Below are 25,919 nucleotides of genomic sequence, written 5' to 3'. Positions count from 1 at the left end.
GGAATATGTACGTTACCCTTATGGGAGTCTCATACTAGAAAGTCTCAAAAGTAATGATTTCAATAAATGATTTTGGTAGTAGAACCAAAAAAAGGGACAATTAATTGTGGTGATGCTACTAACCACCTCACATCACAAACAGGCCTGCCAATCTCTGAGAAATGCCAACCGATGCAGATACAGAAGGTGTTGCAAGATGACCTGTGCACGACGAGCTCGTCAGTTACACTGCAAGAGTGCAATGGATTCTGTAGCTCTCGCTCCAGGTACGTACCTCTATATTACTATTTTACTCCTCCTTTTCGTCATCACGATCATCATCGTCCTCATCATCTTCACCACCATCAGCATCAACCTTTCAAAATAACTAGGGCCTTTGAGGTAGTGCACTTGTTCTTAAGCTGTCTTGTCTGGATTCAATCCTCAACCAGACCATGAACTGTCACCGTGGTGTTTTGCAAACAGGTGTTGTATCCATGAGTAAATGAACTCATGCTAAGCCGGATAACCCATCTGTTCGCGTTACTTGGTGGATGTTAAAGATCCCACGGTGTCTTTCACAAAGAGTAGGGGAGTTATCACCGGCATCCTGAACAAGTTCCAAATTCCCTCCATAATGTGCATGGGCATTCCATCATGGGCACAACAATGCCTAAATATGATGCAATCACCCAGTAAGCCGAATAATTGAATCCCGCTCAAAATACGCATTCACTAACGGCGACGGCTAAAAGGTTGACCCACACCTTAATTGTGCCCGAAATCTCAATATAAAATTAAAAAGCCATAATATGATGTAACCATTGTATGCTCCCTCTTGTCTGCAGCTACGACGTAACCATGGGCCGCATATCACACATGTGTAACTGCTGCAAGGAACGTGACGTCGAAGAGCGTTCGGCCACGCTGAAATGCCCTAATGGCACGGAGATGACAAAGTCTTACATCTACATCAAATCTTGCACTTGCATTCCTTGCTGAGCCATTCTTGACGAGCGTTCTGGCATAAAGGGCAGGGTGTCAGATCCTGGCTCCAGGTACTGACGAAGTATGTATTGAAAACTTTGACCTTGCCATGTTGCCAGTTGTTTGCCGAAGTAAAGAAGCTATTCATTATTACTTTGCCTACTTCCTTCTGCTTGTTTTTCTTGAATTTCTTCTTTTTCCATTTTCTCCATTTTTCACCATAGTTTTCTGCCATCCACCAGCTGTATTGGAAAAGCATTTTTTTTGAATGCCTCATGTGAAGCTTTCAATAAATTTATGAGTGAAATCCCCACCTTGGTTGTTTTATTTTCACCTTGTTGGGTTACCCTTGTGCAAGAAGGGGACAGACACACTTACATGAAAGTATATTAAGACATATCCTTACTATAATTCATGAAGTGGTCTGTGTTTGTTGCGCTACTCCTCCTACAGTCCTGGGCCGATTCCATCCAGACTTGCAAGATAGGATCAGCACGGTTCAAATTATTGTCCCCCGTCGCACCGCGGAGCGAAACGGGGACTATGGTTTTCCCCTCTGTCCGTGTGTGCGTCCGTCCGTCCGTCCGTGCATGCGTGTGTGCGTGCGTAAGCGAAGGACCGAATTCTAATTTGGTCTGTGGGTGCAACCCACGTCAAAATCCAATATGGCCACCGCCATGTATGTCTGAACCTTGTGAGCGGAATATCTTGAAAAATAAGCGAAGTACCAACTTATAATCTGGTGTGTGAGTTTATCTAGGCATAAGGAAGAACGCTATTGAAAATTGGGTCGCCATGTCAAAATCCAAGATGGCCGCCGCCATGTATGTCTGAACCTTGTGAGCGGAATATCTTGAAAAATAAGCGAAGTATCAACTTCTAATCTGGTGTGTGGGTGTATCTAGGCATAAGGAAGAACGCTATTGAAAATTGGGTCGCCACGTCAAAATCCAAGATGGCCGCCTTGCGTCTTCCACTTTGTCAACTCACATCACTTCACTGACGGGGGACCTAGGCGTAACGCTTGTTGTATAAGGATGTTTTTATCTTTTCCGGTGGTCTTGAGGGAGGGTGGTGGCGGCGAAAGGAGCGAAGCAAAATTCTCTATGTGAATGGTTATCGGGTAGCACCACTCCAGGTGGGAGAGGGTATTACAAGTCTCACTCTGCAGTGCAGTCAATATTCCTGCAATATGTTTTGAATTTTGCAGCAAGAGGTATTGTGAACTAGACGTGTGAATAAGTATAATAATATATCCCCCCTGGCCGCTCGTGTTGGGAGTAGGTGCTTCTCGTATGTAAATAATAAACCTGACAATTGACGTCACAGACGAGATTGATCTAAGCATAAATCTTCAGTCCCTTCAACATTTTGCCAAAAGTTAAGCAGATGAGGAAAACTGAGCTCCTCACGATAAACCGTGACGTGTGGAGCCCATGGGTAGAGGGTAAACATCTCGCGTTCTCTTCTACTTTTGCTCAACCATAATGACTGAACATAATCCCAGAGCTGAAGATTGATGAATGTAGCCCAACATCAAAGGTTGAAAGACTTCAAGGTCAGACTGCAAGCTATATGTGATGATCATCATCGTCTTACGGCCGTTTCCATGCTTGCATGTGTAAGCCGTGATTCACTTAATTGCTGCTTCACCAAAAGGCATGTTTTTTGTGGCCGGATGCCCTTCCTGACGCTGCCACAGAATCAGCTGTGGACCAGGCCTCTATCTAAAGAGACATACTCTGCAAGGCAGCATGGGTGGGGGGAGGGGCTAGCAATCAGAGTTTCCTTCTCCTAAGTAGATTGCCTGCCAAGGCTAAAGAGCTCCACCTACCCTGGTTGGAATGGTGAGTGTCACAGGAAGTCCTCACAATGGAGGGCCATGCACACTGCACCTCTAGGGTACCAGCTTACTCCGAGATCCTCCAGACATTTAGCCCTGCACCACTAGGAGGTAGTCTGAAAGTCTTATGTTGTTACCATCATCTAGCAAAGCATATCCTGCCTTGAAATAGTCTTTCATACGTCTATATGGATGATAACTTGGAGAGACAATGTAATTACCTCCGCCACCAAAGGTGGATGGAGATTGTTTTCACCCCTGCCTGTTTGTCTGTCTGTCCGTATGTTTATTTGTTTGTTTGTGAACAAAATATCTCAAAAAGTTGTGGACGGATTCGGTTGAAATTTGACAGAGAAGTAGTGTATGTGACGAGGACGAAATGATTAGATTTTGATGAAGATCCGCATTCGGATCCGGCTACTATAATTTTTAAAGTGATTCTTCACCATTGGGAGATCGGGCCAAAAACGATACATAGCAGGATATCTCAAAAAGTTGTTGATGGATTTGGACGAAACTTGTTGGACATGTTGGGTGTCTGACAAGGAAGAATCAATTCAATTTTGATGAAGATCCGGATTCGGATCCGGCTACTAGAATTTTTAAAGTGATTCTTCACAATTGAGAGATTGGGCCAAAAATGATATATATCAGGATATCTCAAAAAGTTATTGATGGATTTGGACGAAACTTGTTAGACATGTTGGGTGTCTGACGAGGAAGAATCGATTCAATTTTGGTGAAGATCCGGATCCAGTTAATATAATTTTTAAAGTGATTCTTCATCATTGAGTGATATGGCCATCCAGGCGGACGTATGCTCTGTACTGAGTGCCGTTCTAGTTTGAAATGTGATGCGTATCCAGAAGCAACAAGCTGGATTATAAAATATTAAAAGTTACGTCAAAGTTCTTCCCAACAACCACCCATGCCTCATGGTGTTTAAACAAACCTGTCTGCATTTTTTTGCCCGTGGCTGCTTCGAATTGTTACGACAAAGGTGTCAACTTGTTTGGTGCTGTTTCTTTAAAGCAGATTTGATGGAGTGTGGTGACAAAAACGAATGTGAACTATGTTTTACAAATTCCTGTCCTGCCCGTCCGGGATTGCAGCCCAAGCCAACAAACTATCGGTAGAAAATCCGGTAGAATCGATGCTCTGTGTAGAGAATGATACATGAGAAAACGAGAACGCCACTCAGTAGAGCGCATACTCCCGCCGTGGGTTTAGTTGGAATAATACGTTTTGTTTTACATCCCCTCTCCCCAAAACAATAAATGAAAAAGAAAGTAGGCCCTAACTGTCAGAGAATTTATTTTGATATATCTCGGAATTAGAGGAGAAAAACATCATTTAAGAATAACAATAAAAGCTTTAATGCAGTAAAACAGAAAAAATCTTTCCCAAAAAAATTTCCAAAACAAATTCCTGGATCCGGAATAATATCCTGAGCTTCACCAAAAACTAATCAATTGCTCCTCATCCCAAGGGCAATCATCCCACCAACTTTCATCCAAATCCGTTCAGAACTTTTCCAGATATCTTGTTCACAAACACACGAACATACGAACACACACACGGACGGACACGATCGAATGCGTTACTTCCTGGTGGGAGTAATAAACCTGAAAATCGCAGAGCCAGAACCAGAATTATTTATTTGGTCTGGGAAGCCCATGCGAGGTTTCTTCTTCTTCAGCCTCTCACAACTCTGGGTGAATGTGATCTTTTTTTTTTTAAGTTGGAATTTTGCCAAATCTGTTTTATTCGTTTGTTAATATACCTCAGCCATTGACAAATCTGGAACTAAGTCTTTATAAGTCCATCAAATACTGACACCGCGATTGACATTCGCTGAGGTAAATGTTGATATCACTTCTGAGGTAAAAAGAAAAAAAACAGTTTTAAAGCATTATACGTATCAAACGATACATTTTATGAAACGGGGAAACCTAATACACACTTTGGTGGTTTTAAAATGACAATGTCTTTATTAGAAAAAAGAAAAGAAAAAAGAACATTGAAGACGACGCTGCTAAAAAAAATACACCGCTCTAACGCATAACCACGAGTTTAAACATTTACAACAAATATGAAAACTATTTTCATATCACAATGTTAAATATAGAATATATAGAACATAATGTTAAAAAAAAAAAGAGCCCTATCTTCCAATGGTAAACAATCCTTCAAAAAATTCCTGGATCCGGAATAATATCCTGAGCTTCACCAAAAACTAATCAATTCTTCCTTATCTCAAGGGCAATCATCCCACCAACTTTCATCCAAATCCGTTCAAAACTTTTCCAGATATCTTGTTCACAAACACACAAACACACACACGGACGGACACGATCGAATGCATTACTCCCTGGTGGGAGTAACTACCGATTTGTGCAACAAACTGGATGGAACAGATCAAGTCTCAGGAGATTTTCATCCAAAACCGATAGAAGGATGAAGGTTTGAAGAAGTCCATTTGTCTCTTTAAACAAATATTGGTTTTTATAACAATAGACGCATTGTAGATATATGTACTTTTAATATTATTCATACTGAACATCAAAGTTAAGAAAAAGTTTTCATGATTCATTTGCAAAATGTTGAACATTTCAAATGAAGTGCCTCAGGCTCAGAGCCTCATCAGAATGTAGGAACGCCTTTAACTCTCGCCCATGGCAAGCATATTTGTGCAGCCTTGTGTCTATTTTGCTTAGCTAAGTTTCTTTCATATATTGATGGCTGATGTGACATATAGTCCCCTGTTGGCTGATGATGCCAATGTGACGATTATTTTTTCAGAGTTTGAGTTTTTGAAGGCACTTCAGTGAGCTGATCAACCGTTTGGGACATCAGTAGCATTCTTTCTGATTGCTTAGTCCATAAGCTGCTCATGGCAACGCTGTATGACACCAAAGACTTTGGAAGCAGACATTTCATTTTGGGCACAGCTTCTCTAGCTCTCCTAAAATTCACCATCATAAACAGGTATTGTTCATGTACTGAGTATCCTGGTTGAGGCTGAATTGGCATTCTGTTCGACAGGGAGTGCTTCTACTATAAATGGATGCGGTGCATGCGTGTGTTTTTTGTGGCATTCTACTGGAGCCTTCTGATGTGGAATATGATCCAGCAGAATTCCCATGTTTCTAAACGTGTGCCATGATAAGGTGTGTAGATCACCTTTGTAGATCCTTCCACGGCATTTTCCCCTCTCTCTCCCACCTCTTTACCCTCCCTTTTCTCATCCCCCTTCTTTCCCTCCATCCTTCCTAACTCCTCACTCCTCCTCTCCCCACCCTCTCTTCCCCTGTCCATCCTATCACCCTTTCTCTTCCTCTCTCTCTTCATATCCCCTTCACAAAGTGACTGCATTGCCTGGTTTGGTCAAATTCAAATACACCAACGGGGGGGGGGGAGGGGCTGGTTGGGGTGAGGGGGGGGGGGGGGAGGGAAAGGAAATAAATAATTGCCTGCAGCCCAAATTGGGCCGATTGTTAATCCGAGTCCATCACTGCATCCATTCATCACAGCGATTAATTAAGTACTTATTTAATTAATTAAATTTCATTTCTCTTCTGACCATTAACTGAGGCACCTTTTGAGTTAGGAAGTTGATATTTGGACATGCCAATGACCAGGTGATTTGGCTGCAAAGGCTATTTTTGATTTATTAATTAATCAATTAATCGATTATTATTTAATTATTTGATTAATGACTAAATTTTTTTTTTTTTTTAAGTTGCAGATTCTGATGAAATAGTGGTGGTTTGTGTGTTCTATGACCGAATTGATTAATAATTTAATTTTTTAATGATTATTATTTTTTTATTTTCATTATTAATCATTTAATTATTTTCTTTCTCATTTGGCCAATATCTCAGGCACCTTTTGAGCTCAGAAGCTAATATTTGGACATGAGTGACCAAGTGATGTGGCTATCAAGGATATTTTTGATTGCTTGATGAATCAATTAATCAATGAATCGATTAATTATTCGATTAATTACTAAAAAAAAATATTTTTTTTCAGTTACAGATTCTGATGAAATGGTGGTGGTTTATGTGTTCTGTGACCGAATTGATTAATAATTTAATTTTTTAATGATTATTCTTTATTTATTTTCATTATTAATCATTTATTTATTTTCTTTCTCATTTGGCCAATATCTCAGGCACCTTTTGAGCTGGGAAGCTAATATTTGGACATGACAGTGACCAAGTGATGTGGCTATCAAGGATATTTTTGATTTATTGATTAATCATTTAATCGATTAATTATGTATTGATTAATCAATTAATTATTTAATTTTTTATTAATGACGTATTTAATTAAATTTCTAAAAGATACATCTTCGGATGAAGCACTGGTGGTTTAGTTATGCTATTAGCCAATTGATTAAAAAAATATTTTGTGATAATCTTTTATCGATTTTAATTATACAATTAATCAATCAATTATTGTGCATCTCTCCCTCCCAATGCACTCTTAACAGTATGTATGTATGTGCAACAGTAAGTATATGCTGCACTGCGGTATCGCCGGGTGCCGGAGGCGCCCCGGCAATGCCGCGCTGTAGGATATTTAATTATTTGGCATGGGGGCGGTGTACTTTGAATGTATCTGTACTTGTTCTTTTTTTATGTACAAGATCGAGGCTCGTGTAAGAGCTAACATTAATCACAAAAAGACAAACTGACACATAAACACAAGATAAAGGGAGCGGGAGAAGATGGGGAGAGAGAGGGAAGCACACAAGTACAACAGTAGAGAACAGGGACATCGAGAGATCTGTGGGAGGGAGAGGGCTTGGGGGGAGGAGGCATGGTGAAAGGGGGTGGGGTGGGAGAAGTATAAAACATATGGACACTGCAAGGACTTCCAGGAAAGGAGTCGGTATTTCAAAAAAGTGGATCTGGGGTAAATTAGCGGGGGTAGAAAAGATCAAGGTTTTGGATGGGGGAAGATAAGAGATGGTGGTGAACAGCTGTTTTAAAGACCTGGAGGGAGGAGTGGGATTGAAGAGAGTGAGGGAGTTTGTTCCAAAGGCAGGAGAAAAGAGGAATGAAAGAGTGAAGGTGAATAGAGAGTCTTGATTTTGGCAGTTTAACCATAAGAGGGTTGCTGGCAGATCTTGTGTGGCCTGGAAGAATATTTGGGATTTGGAAAATACACTGCAATGCACCATTGAAATAGAAAAAGAGGGTCACACCTTGATATAAGGCAATGCCGCCCAATTTTTGACAAGGCGTGGAGAATCCCCCATGGAGGTGTACCTTGGAGAACAGCAAAACGAATGTGAATATCGTCGTTGAGTTGAGTAAGGTGAAGAATGCCATCTTTGTGCGCGGGATCGCAGCTGCAGTGTCTGTCAGCAGCAGATGAGTTGCAGCGACATGAGGCATGCTGTCGACACGTGAAGGAATGTGGCGAACCGATGATGAGTAGCCATGGTGTCTTTGAAATGGGGCAGTGGTTCCAAAACTTTTTTCTGTCGTTTCCCCCTTCAACCAGTTCAACTGTCCGGATTTCCCCCCGCCCCTTATATATATATTATATATAATATTGTTACGGAATCCAACGTCGGCCTCTCTCCCCTTACCGAGGGGGGATTAATCCCCTCGTTTATGACTGACCGACGTGGTCCCAGGGGTATGACGCCACGCCCGGTCGGCGCTGGGTAGGGTATTAGGCCCAACCGTCCTATGACCTAAATACCAGCGCTTCCCGATACGCGAGGAAATACTCCCCCGCTCACGGCCGCAGCGTAATGGATGGATAACGCCGAGCGAAGCGAACTGCGGCGTAAGCCGGTTACCAAAGACTAGACCCGATTTATGTGCGTCGGCAGAATCGCGCCACGTACCCTCAATCTGGAAATCACTAAAGCGACCGAATGTGAAGAAGAGAAGAAGAAGAAGTAGGAAGAACAAATATGATTTATTGCGAATTATTAACAAGACCAAAAATAACCAAGGAGAATGGAAAGGATAAGAAAATAACTGAACAGAAAGGAGCAAGGAGACACAGTGCAATATTAGCTTATATTAAACAGTCTTACTTATAAACCCAGGGACAAGACAAAAGACAGACTACGAGCACACTTACACGGGGGATGATGGCAGGAACGAATGCCGGAGGTGGATAGCTGGAGGGAGAGGAGGTTCCACGGAAACTGAGTCACGGTCGGGCCGCCGTCAACCCCCAAGCTGCGGTCGTGCGAGCCGCCATGGTACGAGCTCCGCCGGTTCAAGCTGTTGCTGCTGTTCGAGCTCCGCTGGTTCAAGCTATTGCTGCTGTTCGAGCTCCGCTGGTTCAAGCTGCTCCTGCGTCCCGCTGCGTCGCGTGCTCTCCAACGGCTTTTGTTCTCTCGTCTCCCCCTGTCCAGGACTCATCTCCTCCCGGGGGCGTCCCACCGCGGGTTATATATGCCACACCCTCAAACCTTCGCGAACCTCCTCGACGGTTCTCTCCACGCTCTCAAAGCCAAACCCCTCATCCTTGCTTGGTCGGCAAGCGCTGGCTCACTCCTCCCCTCTATGACGAGGTGGAGACACGCCTTTCTTCTCCGAGATTACTTCGTGGTCAATGGAGGCAATTGCAGCAGACCTGGCAAACCTGGCACTTTGAAGATGCTTTACCTCGTGGTCAATGGAGGCAATTGCAGCAAACCTGGCACTTTGAAGATGCTTTACCTCGTGGTCAATGGAGGCAATTGCAGCAAACCTGGCAAACCTGGCACTTTGAAGATGCCATGGGGCGTCGGAGGGACCTGTCTTATTTAATTGATGCAACGTAATGAACTAGTGGATCACAGAACCTTATATTGACATTCATTAAGGACATAACTAGAGGGGAACTTAGGATTGGCTACGTGTGTGCAATGGCTTAACTAGGGACGACCTTTGATCTTTCTTTACACTAGGGAGGGTGATATTTACACAACAGAACAACCACAATTCTCAAATCCGTTACACTGCACCCTCCTTCCTTCAGGCACGTCCCGGGCCTATACAAATTTAGCTTAGTGTGGCACGTAGGTGTCATTCCCTCTACAATTAACCTGACCCTGAGTGCGACAGTTTTAAAACACAAATAAAGATGTCCCGCTAATTGCGTTGCACCCTGCCTAACAGTTTCACACCCACAGCTAACCGAATTGCGGAATTATTTTCAAAACTAAACATTTACGGTGGGGGAGCATTATTTACATTGGCATTATTTGACTATTTACAAAACGCAACCCAGGACCTGTGATTTTTCTTTTGGGGAGACAAAAAAAAGAAATTCCTGTTGGGAGGGAGGAGACAGCACCCATTGCATCGACGCACCAGCACCAAAGCACCAAAAGCACCATTCTGTGCAACAGTCATCACAGTTCGTAATAAAACACACAAGATAACAACTGGTGGTGGTCTTCCTCTTCGCTGCTGGGCCGATGTTCTTCCTGATGTTTTCTTTCTTCATGCGGCCTACTTGGAAATAAAAAGCACAAAACGTGTCCATTTTTATTTAGGGCCACAGGGGCCAAATAAGGGTGGTCCACCTGATTGGCATAGGTGCCACCTTACCGAGGTCCGCAAGCAAGACCCTGGGCCATCGTGGCCGGCTCCAGCAGAGGTGCCAGGCCCCAAAACGTGGGGTCCATAAAGTGGTGCTTGGCCGCAAGACGGCGGTCCATAAGTGGTGCATCAATGCAATGCATGCTGGTTGTGGGAGTTCTGGTACACCATGGCGGACGCCCGCACGCTCGCCTCGATGCCCAGCGAGCACAGTCCTCGGTTGGCAGACAGGGAGACAGAAGACAGGTGAGTGAGGGGTAAGGTCACAAGGGTACACATCAATACAAGGCAATGCAAGACGAGGTGCGTACGGAGAGCGAAGTGAGAAAGCTCGTCCCTACCGTACGTCACCCCCCCCCCCCCCCCTGTTACCTACTCTACCCTTGCCCTTACCCCATATGTACAAAAATCTACACATTTACAAATTCGTCACTACTGTCACGTCTTCCCCATATTTCCCCTCATGCCAAATTCGTCCCCACAATCCCTCGAACCAAAATTTGCCATCATTAATTCATCATCAATCCTCATAAGGAGGGAGAGATGGAACACAAAGCACAATGTCACACCCACGTCATGATGCGTCTCACAATCCAAAACATTTGCACAAAAATAACAAAACATGGCATGGTGCGGAGGTACGTCATCTCAGGTGAGTGGATGTAGATGGTGCGAGAAGATTCTTAATCCTAACTATCTTCTAAATGACTTTAATACACTTTACACTACCCGGAGTCTTCCCTGCCAATCCATTGGCCATTTAACTCTATGCGGTTTTAAGAACCAAATTCCCATTGACCAACTGTGGTGCTTCATCAATTTTGGGTCTCACTCCCCCGATTCAACTCCCTGTGCCTTTGCACAATTTGAGGACTGGGTCGTGTGGCTCTCCCAGCAGGTCTACCCACCTGCACACCTCCACCACTGTAGTTGCCTCTGAGCTTACCTGTTCCTTATCCTAACCTGGGGAAGGCCCTCTGGGAAGGCCCTCTGGCGCTCTCCCCACTCGGTGCCCTCTGGCACTGGGCTACCCGGGTCCGTCCTCCGGATCCTCGGGCCCCATCCACAACTCTACCGGCTCCCAGAGCCCACCTGCGGCCTCACCTGGCCGACATCCTCACAGTGGTGGAGTGCTCAACCAACTACACACACTAACAGGCCACACGCCCAGCCATTTCCACGTCAATAATGCACCCATCCAACCATCATTCTTCCACACGCACCACAGATGCCAATATCCAACCACAATTTACCTGTACCCTCTACCTAACACTTACACTACCCTCCCCGGGTATTCGTGATGGGGTCCATCCTCCTTTCCCCCATCCACACCTTCGCACCATCCACTCCACTCCACAGTTTCCACCATACTCACTCCACCCCATCCATTCCATACTCCATATATTCCATACAACTGTTACGTGGTCCTCCCGGTAACTACCTGGTCTGGGTGATCCCCCGGACCGTGGGAGGGACCCCGCCAGAAAGATATATGGTTTATTCGCTTTCGTAACGCAATCAATATGAATTCCGGTCAAGAAGAAACCCCACACCAAGGATCCGGAATAATCAATAATATATTCTTTGAGCAATCAACAACCATCAACAATGCACAGTCAATATTACAAAGGTATACTCATCTACACAAACTCTAAGATGGCCATCTTATATATTCCTCACGTGAGCCCCACTCCTGACTCCCTCCGTGGTCAATGTCTCCCACAATGTCTCTCGTCTCCGCACACGGGCGGTTGAACGAACCCCGGGCGGACGTGCTCCAACGTGCCGTCTCGTACCGGGGACAGCTGTTGCAGCGCACCTCCTTGCCAAGCAACGGGGCAAAACCAAACGCGGTTTGCAACGCGAGCGAGGCTCCACGTGCGACCCGTACGCGTCCTTGTAGACGGGGCAAAAACCAAACGCGGTTTGCAACGCGAGCGAGGCTCCACGTGCGACCCGTACGCGTCCTTGTAGACGGGGCAAAAACCAAACGCGGTTTGCAACGCGAGCGAGGCTCAACGTGCGACCCGTACGCGTCCTTGTAGACGGGGCCAAACCAAGAGCGGTTTGCAACGCGCGCGCGCGGCCCCACGTGCGACCGCTTGGTTCCGTGCACGAACTCACGGGGACTTGACGTGTCAAAAGGTAATTACGCGTCCAGGTAACTCCTCTCGCCAAACGGGTTTCGGAACGCCTCTTTGTTCTGCGCAGCGCAAGGTCGATTCCACCTTCTCCTCGTCGCGGGGCGAGGAAGAAGATTCACCGTCCTTTTCTCTCCTCGTGTCTTTTTCCTCTCCCGTTTCCGGCCACTTCCGTTTCCGGCCACTGGTTCCGAAGGGCTCCTGACCCTCCAACCACAACAACTACACCACAACTTAATATAATACACACGGATAAGCAACCTGAATGGTACTTCACATACATTCCCATAAATATGTAACACTCCCCCCCTTCAAAAAAGAAAGTTTGAACCCAGCGAAAACTTTCTTTGCCGGCCAATTTGGAGAAACAAACCAGATAACTCAACCCCCCCCACATTATCCGTTCCCCCCGGGCACAGTTATCACTTAAAAATAAAGCAACCACAATTTCACCCCAACCCCTCCAGATTACTCCCTCTGGACTAAGTACCAACAACGACCTTGTCCCTGCCAAATCAAACTCCATCTCAGGACCCTCTGACTTTGCCCGTCCGTATCTTGGGAATGAAGGTCAAGGGGTTGATCAAAGATCCAAAGTTATGCAACTCGATAGCACTTTTTCCGGGAGGCCAAGCCGAGTATTCACTACATGGATGCCTTTAGGAACGCGGAGTTCACGGTTAGTCCGTGCAGGAAAGTTCTCTACATGGGCACCTTGAGGAACGTGGAGTTCACGGTTAGTCCGTGCATGAAAGTTCCCTGCCTGGACGCCTTTAGGAACGGCGTTCACGGTTAATTCGTGTAGGAATCTTGGCTCGGCGGCTCCGCCGCCTTCAGTGCTTCAACTTTTCAGAACTTCCCTAATAATTATGGTGGGACCACTGGTCCCTGTAGTCCCATGAATAGCGGTCTCCTTCTCGGCCACCACCAAAACTACCGCCCAGTTGTCCTCTCCTGTAGACCTCTCGACGCCTACGAAATGCCTTCCCTACTGTTATGGTCCGACCCTCCAAATCCTTGCCATTCCAATTCTTCTCTGCCTCTCTGGCGTCTTTTGTGCTGGCAAACGTGACAAAGCCGAACCCTCTTGACTGTTGCGTTTCCCAGTCTCTTACCAACCGCACTTCCACCAGCGGCCCATATCTGTTGAAGACAGAGGTCAGAACTTCTTCCTCTGTTTTGAAGTTCAGTCCCCCTACAAATAACTTGGCACTTTTGTCGCCATCCCGAGCTGGTGTGGCGTTATTTTCCCTGCTGGGCTCTTTACCAACCCTCAGGTTACCATAAACTTGACCCCCGGCCAAATCATTCCCAATAACCACAGATACACCCTCTACAGGAAGCGTGGCTTGTAAACCGACGGTGACCGGTCCTGACACCAAATCGGACTCCAAATGGATGACATGAAGGGGAGCACTAACACCGCCCCCGATCCCCTGTAAACGAACACTATCCCCCGTTGCCGTCTCCTCGGACCATGGCAAAATGCCTTCAAGCATTAAAGATTGATGTGCCCCTGTGTCCCTCAATATCCTAACCGGTTTCCGGTTAGTCGAGGCTCCATCCCGTGACACAAACCCCTCTGAAATAAAGGGTTGGTAACCCTTTTGATGGCGATTTCTCACAATGGCCATTGCGTTTGGAGTCGTAGTAGTCGGACTCCGCTCTGGGTCTTCGCTTTTCCTGCGGTAACAACTGGACATCAAGTGTCCAGGTTTCTTGCAAAAAGCGCAAGTAGGCCCGGAGGAAAAACTCGTGGTCTGCCTCGGGCCCCCCGAACTATAAGTTTGTCTTGGGCCCTCATCCCTCCGATTTCGAACCGGTGGGGTATCATAGTTGTCCCCATAATCCTCTCGAGGCCGCCGCCATGTATGGTCGTTCTCCGCACCTGCTGTTCCCCACCTCCCCTGCGGAGATCTAGGCGAGGAGTTAGGTTCCTGGACCCCTATTCGGTGGGTTAAGGCATAATCATCTGCCATGGTGGCTGCGTCCCACAACTTTGGTACCTTCTTTTCCTGCAGGTACACTTTGATGTCCTCGTGGACACACTGCTGGAATTCCTCCACCAGGATCAAGTCCCGCAATTTCTCGAAGTCTTTCCCGACTCCTTTTGACTCACACCACCGATCAAACATGTTTTCTTTCACTCTGGCAAACTCCACATGGGTCTCACTCTCCCTCTTCCTGGCATTCCTGAATTTTTGCCTGTAAGCTTCCGGAACCAACTCATAGGCCTTGAGGATGTGCTTCTTCAGTACCTCATAATCTGCACATTGGTCCATTGGTAGCGCCGAATAAATTTCCTGAGCTTTCCCCACCAGCACACTTTGCACGAGTATGGTCCATGCCTCCTCCGGCCAGTTTAATTGTCGAGCCACTTTCTCAAAGTGTGGAAAAAATTTTGCGACTTCTTTTTCACTGAACGGTGGAACCAGCCTCACATGTCTGCCCACATCCCAGGTTTTCTGGTTAGGTGTCGACCCCGTCAGCAAGGGTGGTGCCTCTCCCCGTTCTCTCATTAACTCCAGCTCCTTGAATTTGATTTCTTGCTGAAGCTCCATGTCACGTTCCTTTAATTCCCTTTCCGCTTTTCTCTCCTCTGCTTCTGCTTTCCTTTCCTCTGTTTTCATCCTTTCCTGGAGTTCTCGTTCCACTCTCCTTTCCTCTGCTTGTTTCTCTTCTCTCCTCTCTTCTGCTTTCCTTTCTTCTTCTGCTCTTTCCTTTTCTGCTTTCCTTTCTTCTTCTGCTCTTTCCTTTTCTGCTTTCCTTTCTTCTTCTGCTCTTTCCTTTTCTGCTTTCCTTTCTTCTTCTGCTCTTTCCTTTTCTGCTTTCCTTTCTTCTTCTGCTCTTTCCTTTTCTGCTTTCCTTTCTTCTTCTTTTAACCTTTCCTGGAGTTCTCTTTCCACTCTCCTTTCCTCTGCTTGCTTCTCTTCTCTCCTCTCTTCTGCTTTCCTTTCTTCTTCTTTAATCCGTTCCTGGCTCCGTAACTGCAACTCCAGTTTCCGGAGCTCAACGTCTTCTGGTTCTTCGGGTAGCCACTCCCAGGCTAACTCGTCCCATTTTCCTAATCCCACCATAGATTGTATCACCGTGGCCTGCAACTCTGCCTTCCTCAAATTAGTTCGGACCTCCAAGTTAAAATGTTTGGCCAATTTCAAGAGGTCCGACTTTAGCAACGCTCGGAACTGTGCCTCACTCGGTGTTACCCCAAAGTTCTGTGCCTCAAACGCCATGGTGCCTATCGTTAACACCTGTTAACCTTCACCCAAGATTTTACCCCAATTTCTCAAAAAAAAAAAAAAATTACCAATTAATAATTAATTAATAAATTTTAATTAATAAAAATTATTATTTTATTATTTTATACAATTTTAAATCCCGGACGTAGACCCAATTGCGAAACCGCAAATCGTAATTTGTACGAGCCCCCAATTCTGTTACGTGGTCCTCCCGGTAACTACCTGGTCTGGGTGATCCCCCGGACCGTGGGAGGGACCCCGCCAGAAAGATATATGGTTTATTCGCTTTCGTAACGCAATCAATATGAATTCCGGTCAAGAAGAAACCCCACACCAAGGATCCGGAATAATCAATAATATATTCTTTGAGCAATCAACAACCATCAACAATGCACAGTCAATATTACAAAGGTATACTCATCTACACAAACTCTAAGATGGCCATCTTATATATTCCTCACGTGAGCCCCACTCCTGACTCCCTCCGTGGTCAATGTCTCCCACAATGTCTCTCGTCTCCGCACACGGGCGGTTGAACGAACCCCGGGCGGACGTGCTCCAACGTGCCGTCTCGTACCGGGGACAGCTGTTGCAGCGCACCTCCTTGCCAAGCAACGGGGCAAAACCAAACGCGGTTTGCAACGCGAGCGAGGCTCCACGTGCGACCCGTACGCGTCCTTGTAGACGGGGCAAAAACCAAACGCGGTTTGCAACGCGAGCGAGGCTCCACGTGCGACCCGTACGCGTCCTTGTAGACGGGGCAAAAACCAAACGCGGTTTGCAACGCGAGCGAGGCTCAACGTGCGACCCGTACGCGTCCTTGTAGACGGGGCCAAACCAAGAGCGGTTTGCAACGCGCGCGCGCGGCCCCACGTGCGACCGCTTGGTTCCGTGCACGAACTCACGGGGACTTGACGTGTCAAAAGGTAATTACGCGTCCAGGTAACTCCTCTCGCCAAACGGGTTTCGGAACGCCTCTTTGTTCCGCGCAGCGCAAGGTCGATTCCACCTTCTCCTCGTCGCGGGGCGAGGTAGAAGATTCACCGTCCTTTTCTCTCCTCGTGTCTTTTTCCTCTCCCGTTTCCGGCCACTTCCGTTTCCGGCCACTGGTTCCGAAGGGCTCCTGACCCTCCAACCACAACAACTACACCACAACTTAATATAATACACACGGATAAGCAACCTGAATGGTACTTCACATACACTCCCATAAATATGTAACACAACCATTCTCCATACACCTGTAGTTGCACACCTGTGCAATCACTCCTACTGGTGCTTCCTGCACCCTCCTTCCTCCCAGGACCATTTGGTCAACACAACACACCATCACCATTACTCACTCATACACTGCTCCATACACCTGTTCAGTTGCACACCTGTGCAATCACAATTGTTCCTCACTCACTGCTCCATACACTTCCACGCTCAATACAACTCACAATCACCTTCTCACAATACACTTCTGAATACATTTTTACACACACACGGCATCATCTAACCTACCTGGTGCCCTGCTAAAACTCGCGCTTCCCCGTCGCCCCTTCAAACTAAGCACATCCCACGTCGTTATCATCCATTCTAACCTCTCTATGTCCCCGACTACCTGTCCAAAGTTGCTACTTAACCTTCCCGTTACCTATGGTCATCTTCTCTAGATCCCTATCATTTTATCCTAACCCTCCCGGGCTAGTTTTCACTGCCATAAACCCCATAAACCTATTGCTCCTTTGCCCCCGGTGTGAGAGATGGCAGCGTTGCCATCCCACCACATCGGGTACCCTCTACTATCAATATGGCCCATCCGATTTCTAGCCAATCACAAATTTTCCAATCACTGCGAATCATTCTACCAATCATCAAAAAAAATTCCAATCATCAATTTTGCTTGTTCAATTTGCTACTGCTACCACCCTCACATGTCTACCCACTTGAGCCTCTCGGTGCGCCAATTCATTTCCAAAGCTCGGCTTCGCAAAGCCGAGCAATGAATGCGGGTGGTTCGTTGCCGGCGGTTGGATCCGTCCGGCATTCGGTGCAGGGAAGGTTTACTCGGGCCGAGATTCCACGTACCATCTCGGCACGGAGCCTTTCGGTCTCCCGCCTGATGGCCCGATCTCGCCCTGCCGGGACGTCTCAACCACAAGGGGTTGCCGTGACAACCCTTCCGACCGGGCCGCCCGCTCCGCCTAGCAGAGCACGGACGCAACCGTTCAGAGCGCGGCCCGGCGTTCCTTTGAAAACCGCCGCGTGGATCGCGTTCGGCGGTTCCTTTGAAACCGCCGCGCTTACGATCCCCGCTGGTTCCCGCTGCACACGAAGCCCGGGACGAACCGAGGGCTCGCTTCGGCTATAAGTCGATCTAACCGCTAACCCGGTTAGCGTCGATGCTCCACTTGCATGCTTACACCCCGCATCCCGTTCCTTGCTCGCACATCCAGCTGTCTCCATGCTCTTCGTCATTGCACCTTCTCTGACACACCCTCTAGGTTCACTCGTAGACTTCGTCACACACCTGACCACCGCACACTTTAGCACACACTCGTCGTTCGCACACCTCACCAACACACCTCTTCGCGCCCCCTCCTCGGTCACGTCCCCGGTGACAACCACGGGTGTGCACTCACTTGCACACCCAATCACGTGCTTTACAACTAACTCCAGTGTGTATTCCCACACGCGCTCGACCATCTCAGGTGTGCATCCTTCCATTCCAGGTGTACATTCTCTCTCACTTGTCACAACCAACTCATGCTCCATGTCACTCTCACTACTTTCACCACCACACTCGGTCGCGCATTCACCCTTACTCTTGACAGCGCACTCTGTTGTCATGCACTCCTCCGTTACACACCTTTCTCGCACCTCCTCTTGTGCACACTCTCCCGTTACACCCTCCGTAACACTCACCACAGGTGTGCACTCTTTCGTTACATCCCCTGTAACACTCCCCATCCCACGCTTCCATGTGCCCCCCCCCGCACATGCGCTACGACCAACTCACTCTCGACAGCACACTCACTCCTCGGCGCGCACTTTTTCCTCACACACCCCATCGTCGGACATCCTCGCACACCTCCTCCCTCACACTCTGTACCTGTCGTACACTTCACCAGCGGCCTCTCACGAACACCCGGGTCCAAACCAACCCCCAAGCCGACTGAATCTCCCCTCACACCATATACATTTCCGAGTATATCGCCACTCACCTTGGCACCTCGTCTCCGCTTCTCCTCCGCCACCTGCAAACTCTTTATTTGGTTAGTGAGCACATCGTCATGATTTGAACACAGACCTTGTACCAATTCCATCACTTCCTCCTTTATCTCCCTCTTAGTTTCCCTCCGTCTCTTCTTAATTTCACTCACCCCCTCTTCCACATCTTTTGCTTCACCTCTTTTATTTCCCGGTGCGTCTCCTCAATTTCGTCCTCTAAGGCCACCTTGACCGTTTCTATGTGCGTCCTCACCTCCTGGTCCTTCGTCTCCATTGCCTCTGTCACCTCGTCCAACCTCTTTGTCAACCCGTCATGTACCATCCGACATTCCCTCTTCATCGCTATTAATTCATTTTTGATTTCCTTTTGTGTCGCTTTCAACCCTCCTAGGACCGCAGTGTTCTTTTCCACCTGTTCCACCAATTCCTTTTGTCCCACCGTCAGCTGTTCTACTCCCCTCGTTAGATCTTCTATGCCCCCCTGTAACCTAGCCGTACTACTTCTCACCTCTTTCTCCATACGCTCCTCACCTCGCTTTACCTCCTCGCGTACCCTCGAGACATCCTCGCCCACACCTCGTCTTATCTCCTCTCCCATCTCCTCCATTTCTTTAGTAGATGCCGCCCTCATCTGTTCCAATTCATTCCTCTGAGCATCCATTTTACCTTCCAACCCGATTTTCACCTCCTCTATCTGGTTCCCCATCTGTTTGATTTCCCGGGCGGATTGCTCCCCTATTTCCCGCAATTTGTCTTCCATCTTGTCTTCTAGCCCCGTTAACCCATTCTTCACCCCTTTTATCCCGTTGTCTAACCCCTCAAATTTATTGTTCAACCCCTTAAAATTATTGTCTAACCCATCAAATTTATTGTCCATACGTTCACTGGTACCCCTTGCTTCGTCCCTCATTGCCCCCATACTGTTTTCCAAACCTCCAATTTGGTTCCCCATTTCTGCCCTTGATTTGTCCATCTTTTCATCTAGCTTCTCCAGGCTTGCCGCGAGTTGAATCAGAAAGAGGTTCATGTCTATTGGTGCCGTGGGCTCGGCCTCCGCGGCACCGCCCCTTTGTGCGCCTGAAACCTCGTGCGCGCCGCCATTTTGTGTCTCCCCAACCACGTGCGCGAGAGCGCCATTTTGTGCACGTGAAGCCCCCTCAACCACATCCTCATTTCTCTCCTCCTCCATATACATTTCCCTGGGGTCCTGGGTTACCCCTAACCCCTCTTCTAATTCCCCCACCGGCATCCTGTCGCCTTGATCATCCATGGCGCGATTTTCAAATTTGGAATATTCTAAAATTTCGGGCGCTCTTAATTTTGACCAAATTTTTTGATGTTATAAAAAATTTGGTTCGGGCCTCAAATCCCACTCCTGACACCATTTGTGACGGAATCCAACGTCGGCCTCTCTCCCCTTACTGAGGGGGGATTAATCCCCTCATTTATGACTGACCGACGTGGTCCCGGGGGTATGACGCCACGCCCGGTCGGCGCTGGGTAGGGTATTAGGCCCAACCGTCCTATGACCTAAATACCAGCGCTTCCCGGTACGCGAGGAAATACTCCCCCGCTCACGGCCGCAGCGTAATGGATGGATAACGCCGAGCGAAGCGAACTGCGGCGTGAGCCGGTTACCAAAGACTAGACCCGATTTATGTGCGTCGGCCGAATCGCGCCACGTACCCTCAATCTGGAAATCACGAAAGCGACCGAATGTGAAGAAGAGAAGAAGAAGAAGTAGGAAGAACAAATATGATTTATTGCGAACTATTAACAAGACCAGAAATAACCAAGGAGAATGGAAAGGATAAGAAAATAACTGAACAGAAAGGAGCAAGGAGACACAGTGCAATATTAGCTTATATTAAACAGTCTTACTTATAAACCCAGGGACAAGACAAAAGACAGACTACGAGCACACTTACACGGGGGATGATGGCAGGAACGAATGCCGGAGGTGGATAGCTGGAGGGAGAGGAGGGTCCACGGGAACTGGGTCACGGTTGGGCCGCCGTCAACGCCCAAGCTGCGGTCGTGCGAGCCGCTGTGGTACGAGCTCCGCCGGTTCAAGCTGTTGCTGCTGTTCGAGCTCCGCTGGTTCAAGCTGTTGCTGCTGTTCGAGCTCCGCTGGTTCAAGCTGCTCCTGCGTACCGCTGCGTCGCGTGCTCTCCAACGGCTTTTGTTCTCTCGTCTCCCCCTGTCCAGGACTCATCTCCTCCCGGGGGCGTCCTGCCACGGGTTATATATGCCACGCCCTCAAACCTTCGCGAACCTCCTCGACGTTTCTCTCCACGCTCTCTCAAAACCAAACCCCTCATTCCTGGTTGGTCGGCAAGGGCTGGCTCACTCCTCCCCTCTATGATGAGGTGGAGACACGCCTTTCTTCTCCGAGGTTACCTCGTGGTCAATGGAGGCAATTGCAGCAGACCTGGCAAACCTGGCACTTTGAAGATGCTTTACCTCGTGGTCAATGGAGGCAATTGCAGCAAACCTGGCACTATGAAGATGCTTTACCTCGTGGTCAATGGAGGCAATTGCAGCAAACTTGGCAAACCTGGCACTTTGAAGATGCCATGGGGCGTCGGAGGGACCTGTCTTATTTAATTGATGCAACGTAATGAACTAGTGGATCACAGAACCTTATACTGACATTCATTAAGGACATAACTAGAGGGGAACTTAGGATTGGCTACGTGTGTGCGATGGCTTAACTAAGGACGACCTTTGATCTTTCTTTACACTAGGGAGAGTGATATTTATACAACAGAACAACCACAATTCTCAAATCCGTTACAATATATATATATATATATATATATATATATATATATATATATATATATATATATATATATATACACATATACATATACATATAGTCACGTGAAAAAGTAAGTACACCCCATGTAAAGTTTTGACTTTCTCAACATATTTCAACATACAGCTATTTGATCTTCATTTCAACAATATTGATAGATAAAGGTGATATGATATAACAAATATCATGAAACATTTACATTTTGTAGTCCATTGTATAATTTAAATAAACATAAATGCAAATTTCGCATGTGGAAAAAGTCAGTACACCCCTACATTTATCACTACTTCAAATACCTAAAATTTGAATCAGGTGCACCAGCTCAGGTGCAAATGATTAGAACATCGTTAGAGAGGATCTTGGAGGAACCTGTCTTATTTAAACTTCAGACATTTCGTTTGGTTTGCTCTTTGTTGTTGAAGTGTGTGGCGTCACCATGCCTAGATCCAAAGAGCTCTCTGAGGCCTTCAGAAAGAAGGTTATGGATGCCTACGAGTCTGGGAAGGGATTTAAAAAGATCTCCAAACAATTTGAAATCAATCATTCGACTGTCCGGAAGATCATCTACAAGTGGATAAGATTCCAAACAACTGCCAACTTGTTCAGGCCAGGCCGCCCCAGCAAGTTCAGCCCGAGAGCAGACCGCAAGATGCTGAAAAAAGTCTCTAAGAACCCCAGAATGTCATCACGGGACCTACAGGTAGCTCTTGCCACTGTTGATGTGAAAGTGCACGAGTCTACGATTAGAAAGAGGCTGCACAAATTTGATCTACATGGGAGGTGTGCCAGGGGGAAACCTTTGCTGTCCAGAAAGAACATCAGGGCAAGACTAAAGTTTGCCAATGAACACCTCGGCAAAGACCTGCACTTCTGGAACAATGTGCTCTGGACAGATGAGTCAAAGGTAGAGCTATTTGGCCACAGTACCAGAAGACATGTTTGGCGAAAACCAAAGACAGCATTTGACCACAAGAACCTGATACCAACTGTAAAGCATGGTGGTGGGAATATTATGGTTTGGGGCAGCTTTGCTGCATCAGGGCATGGGCAGCTCACCATCATAGAATCCACTATGAATTCTTCATTGTACCAGAGGGTGCTTGAGGATAATGTGAGGCCATCTGTCGGAAAGTTGAAGCTCAACCGAAGGTGGACCTTGCAACATTAACAATGACCCTAAACATACCAGTAACTCCACCAAGGAATGGCTGAAAAGAAAGAAATGGAGGGTTCTGGAATGGCCAAGTCAAAGCCCGGATCTAAATCCCATCGAGATGTTGTGGGGGGATTTGAAACGAGCTGTGCGTGCAAGAAACCCCTCAAACATCGCACAGCTGAAAGAATTCTGCATGGAGGAGTGGGCAAAAATTTCTCCCAGTTGATGTCAGAGACTGGTAGACAGTTATAAGAAACGCCGACTTGAGGTTGTTTCGGCCAAATGGGGCAATACCACCTATTAGAGCCAAGGGTGTTCTTACTTTTTCCACATGTGAAATTTGCATTTATGTTTATTTAAATTATACAATGGACTCCAAAATGTAAATGTTTCATGATATTTGTTATGTTATATCACCTTTATCTATCAATATTGTTGAAATGAAGATCAAATAGCTGTATGTTGAAATATGTTGAAAAAGTCAAAACTTTACATGGGGTGTACTTACTTTTTCACGTGACTGTATATATATATATATATATATATATATATATATATATATATATATATATATATATATATATATATATATATGAACAAGGAAAAACGTAGCCAAAACACAAAATTTATTCGCTTAATAACATAAATAACAATAAATAACATAAAAATATAGCAACACACCCACACACTCCTACACATACATACAAACCTTCACACACAGAGACACATACACACTCACACATATAAATTTTATTAAATTTTTTTATTGTATATAAATTTATATTTACCGACGATGTTATAAATGTTTATGTTAAGTAAAAAGTCGAAGAACAAAATAATTAAAGATTTGAGATTTATTCACTAAAGCACAATATTACACGAATGCTAATATTGTATTTCCCTTGGAATAAGTTTCCCCCCCTGGAATCCTAAAATTTCCCCCCAGGGGGAAATTTCCCCCAGGTTGGGAAATGCTGAGATGGAGGGTCAAAGCAATTTCGGTCTGCAGCGTTCTTGGTTTGATATTGTTTAATTTCCCGCAATTCTAATTGTCTGAGATGGCAGCAGATAATTCAGCAATGTGTGCAGCTATACATATCAGGATATAGGCCAAAGGTCAAAGGTGCAGGAGGATGGTGCCACAGGGGGCTGGTGCAGCCAATGACACGAGTGAGATGGAGTTGCGATATTCAGAGCAAGTTGTGTGCGCTCACATAGCGCAGCAATCTTCAAAGCAGCTTGTATTGTTGTTGCTCCATGCTCATGCACTTTCAGCTGAAATGCAGAATCCAAACCAGCCACAAATCTCCCAAAAACGTCACTAATTTGTTTTGTTCCTTCGCAATTTTTTTTTTTTTGGACAAGTATGTTGATCACTCCGGTTTGTGTGTGTGTGTGTTTGTTTGTTTGTCTGCTCACTTTTTCTTGCCTACAGGTCACAATTTTAAACCGAACTTCACCAAATGGTATAGTTCGTGGTCCGACAAAATCCTATATATTTGAGGTCAAAAGGTCAACTTAGGCCAAAGGTCAACCACTGTTTTTCTAATTTCTAAAATCCTCAATTTTCATCCAATTGACTTGAAATTTGAATAGGATTTACATATCAGCTAACTTAATTCATCCACCAACTATTTTGCAGATCATCTTAGGCCAAAAGGTCAACATAGGTCAACAACCTTTTCAAATGTCTGAAATCCTCAATTTTCATCCAATCGACTTGAAATTTGCAGAGGATTAACATATCGGCAAACTAAAGTCAACCACCAACTATTTTGCAGCTCAACATGGGTCAAAAGGTCAACATAGGCCAAAAGGTCAACAACCTTTTCAAATTTCTAATATCCTCAATTTTCATCCAATTGACTTGAAATTTGAATAGGATTTACATATCAGCGAACTGAATTCATCCACCAACTATTTTGCATCTCAACATGGGTCAAAAGGTCAACATAGGCCAAAAGGTCAACAACCTTTTCAAATTTCTTAAATCTTCAATTTTCATCCGATTGACTTGAAATTTGAGTCGGATTTTCATATCAGCTTACTGAATTAAACGACCAACTATTTTTGAGATCAGCATAGGCCAAAAGGTCAACATAGGCCAAAGGTCAACAATTTCAAAATTCTAAAATACTCAATTTTCATCTGATTGACTTGAAAACTGAATAGGATTTGCATATCAGCTTACTGACACCAACCACCAACTACTTTTGAGGTCAACATCGGCCAAAAGGTCAACATAGGCCAAATTTCAAAAATTATCAATTTTCATCCGATTAACTTAAACATTGAAGACGATTTGCATGTCAGGTCACTGAATTCAACCACTAATTATTTTTGAGGTTAAAAGATGCTCCACTGAGTGCCAGTCTACTTTGTTCTATTTTTTCCGAGTGTCGCTCTGAGTGATTTTTCATTTGTCTGTCTGCTTGCCTACAGCCCAAAACTGCTCAGTCGATCGTTCTGAAACTTTTGCAGATTCTAGGCACTGTCCCTGCCCCAAAATTTAGTAAAAACTGGTCGATGCATTATGACGTGATATTGTGAAAACGTAAAGCACGTTTTGGGTGATAACTCCGGAACCGGAAGTCGTATCGAAAACCGCTGACGCCAAAATGTTCTCTGTTCAATTTCCAACAACGTTCTAATTTGAACATACAACTTAAAACCAACAGATTTACTAAGCGTATGGACTTGAAAATAGATATTTTCAACACCTGAGGTTTAGTATTATCAAGAAACTACTCTTAGTATAAAGCCCGTCAAAAATGACGGGTTGGAACAGTTTATTTGATGGTGCAGCCGCGTGAGCGTGCCAAAGTCTGAAGCCTGGGCCTAGTGTCAGGTGTACTTATATCTTCTTTATTTATGCGATATCCTACAGATGTAAATTAACACTTGGGTTTACTTTGTGCGCGTTGCACACCACGTGCAGCGAATTTCACCTCCCTGCGCCTTGTATTTATTGTTGT

The 25,919-nt window shown here is 45.9% G+C and overlaps 1 protein-coding gene across 1 annotated transcript in view; it reads left to right on the top strand.

Annotated features, from left to right (window-relative positions):
* LOC137427609 (uncharacterized) overlaps nucleotides 1-1,277 on the top strand; it is a 50,245-nt gene extending 48,968 nt beyond the window's left edge. The window contains exons 16-17 of the mRNA XM_068117216.2: nucleotides 143-266; nucleotides 828-1,277. The gene's annotated coding sequence lies outside the window, so the exon portion shown is untranslated. The remainder of the gene's footprint in view (nucleotides 1-142; nucleotides 267-827) is intronic.
* Nucleotides 1,278-25,919: the final 24,642 nt, after the last annotated feature.

This window comes from Myxine glutinosa, chromosome 5 (assembly GCF_964187855.1).
Source record: "Myxine glutinosa chromosome 5, kmMyxGlut1.1, whole genome shotgun sequence".
NCBI lineage: Eukaryota > Metazoa > Chordata > Myxini > Myxiniformes > Myxinidae > Myxine > Myxine glutinosa.
The sequence above is the reverse complement of the archived record's forward strand: the minus strand, read 5'-3'. Positions and strand labels throughout refer to the sequence as shown.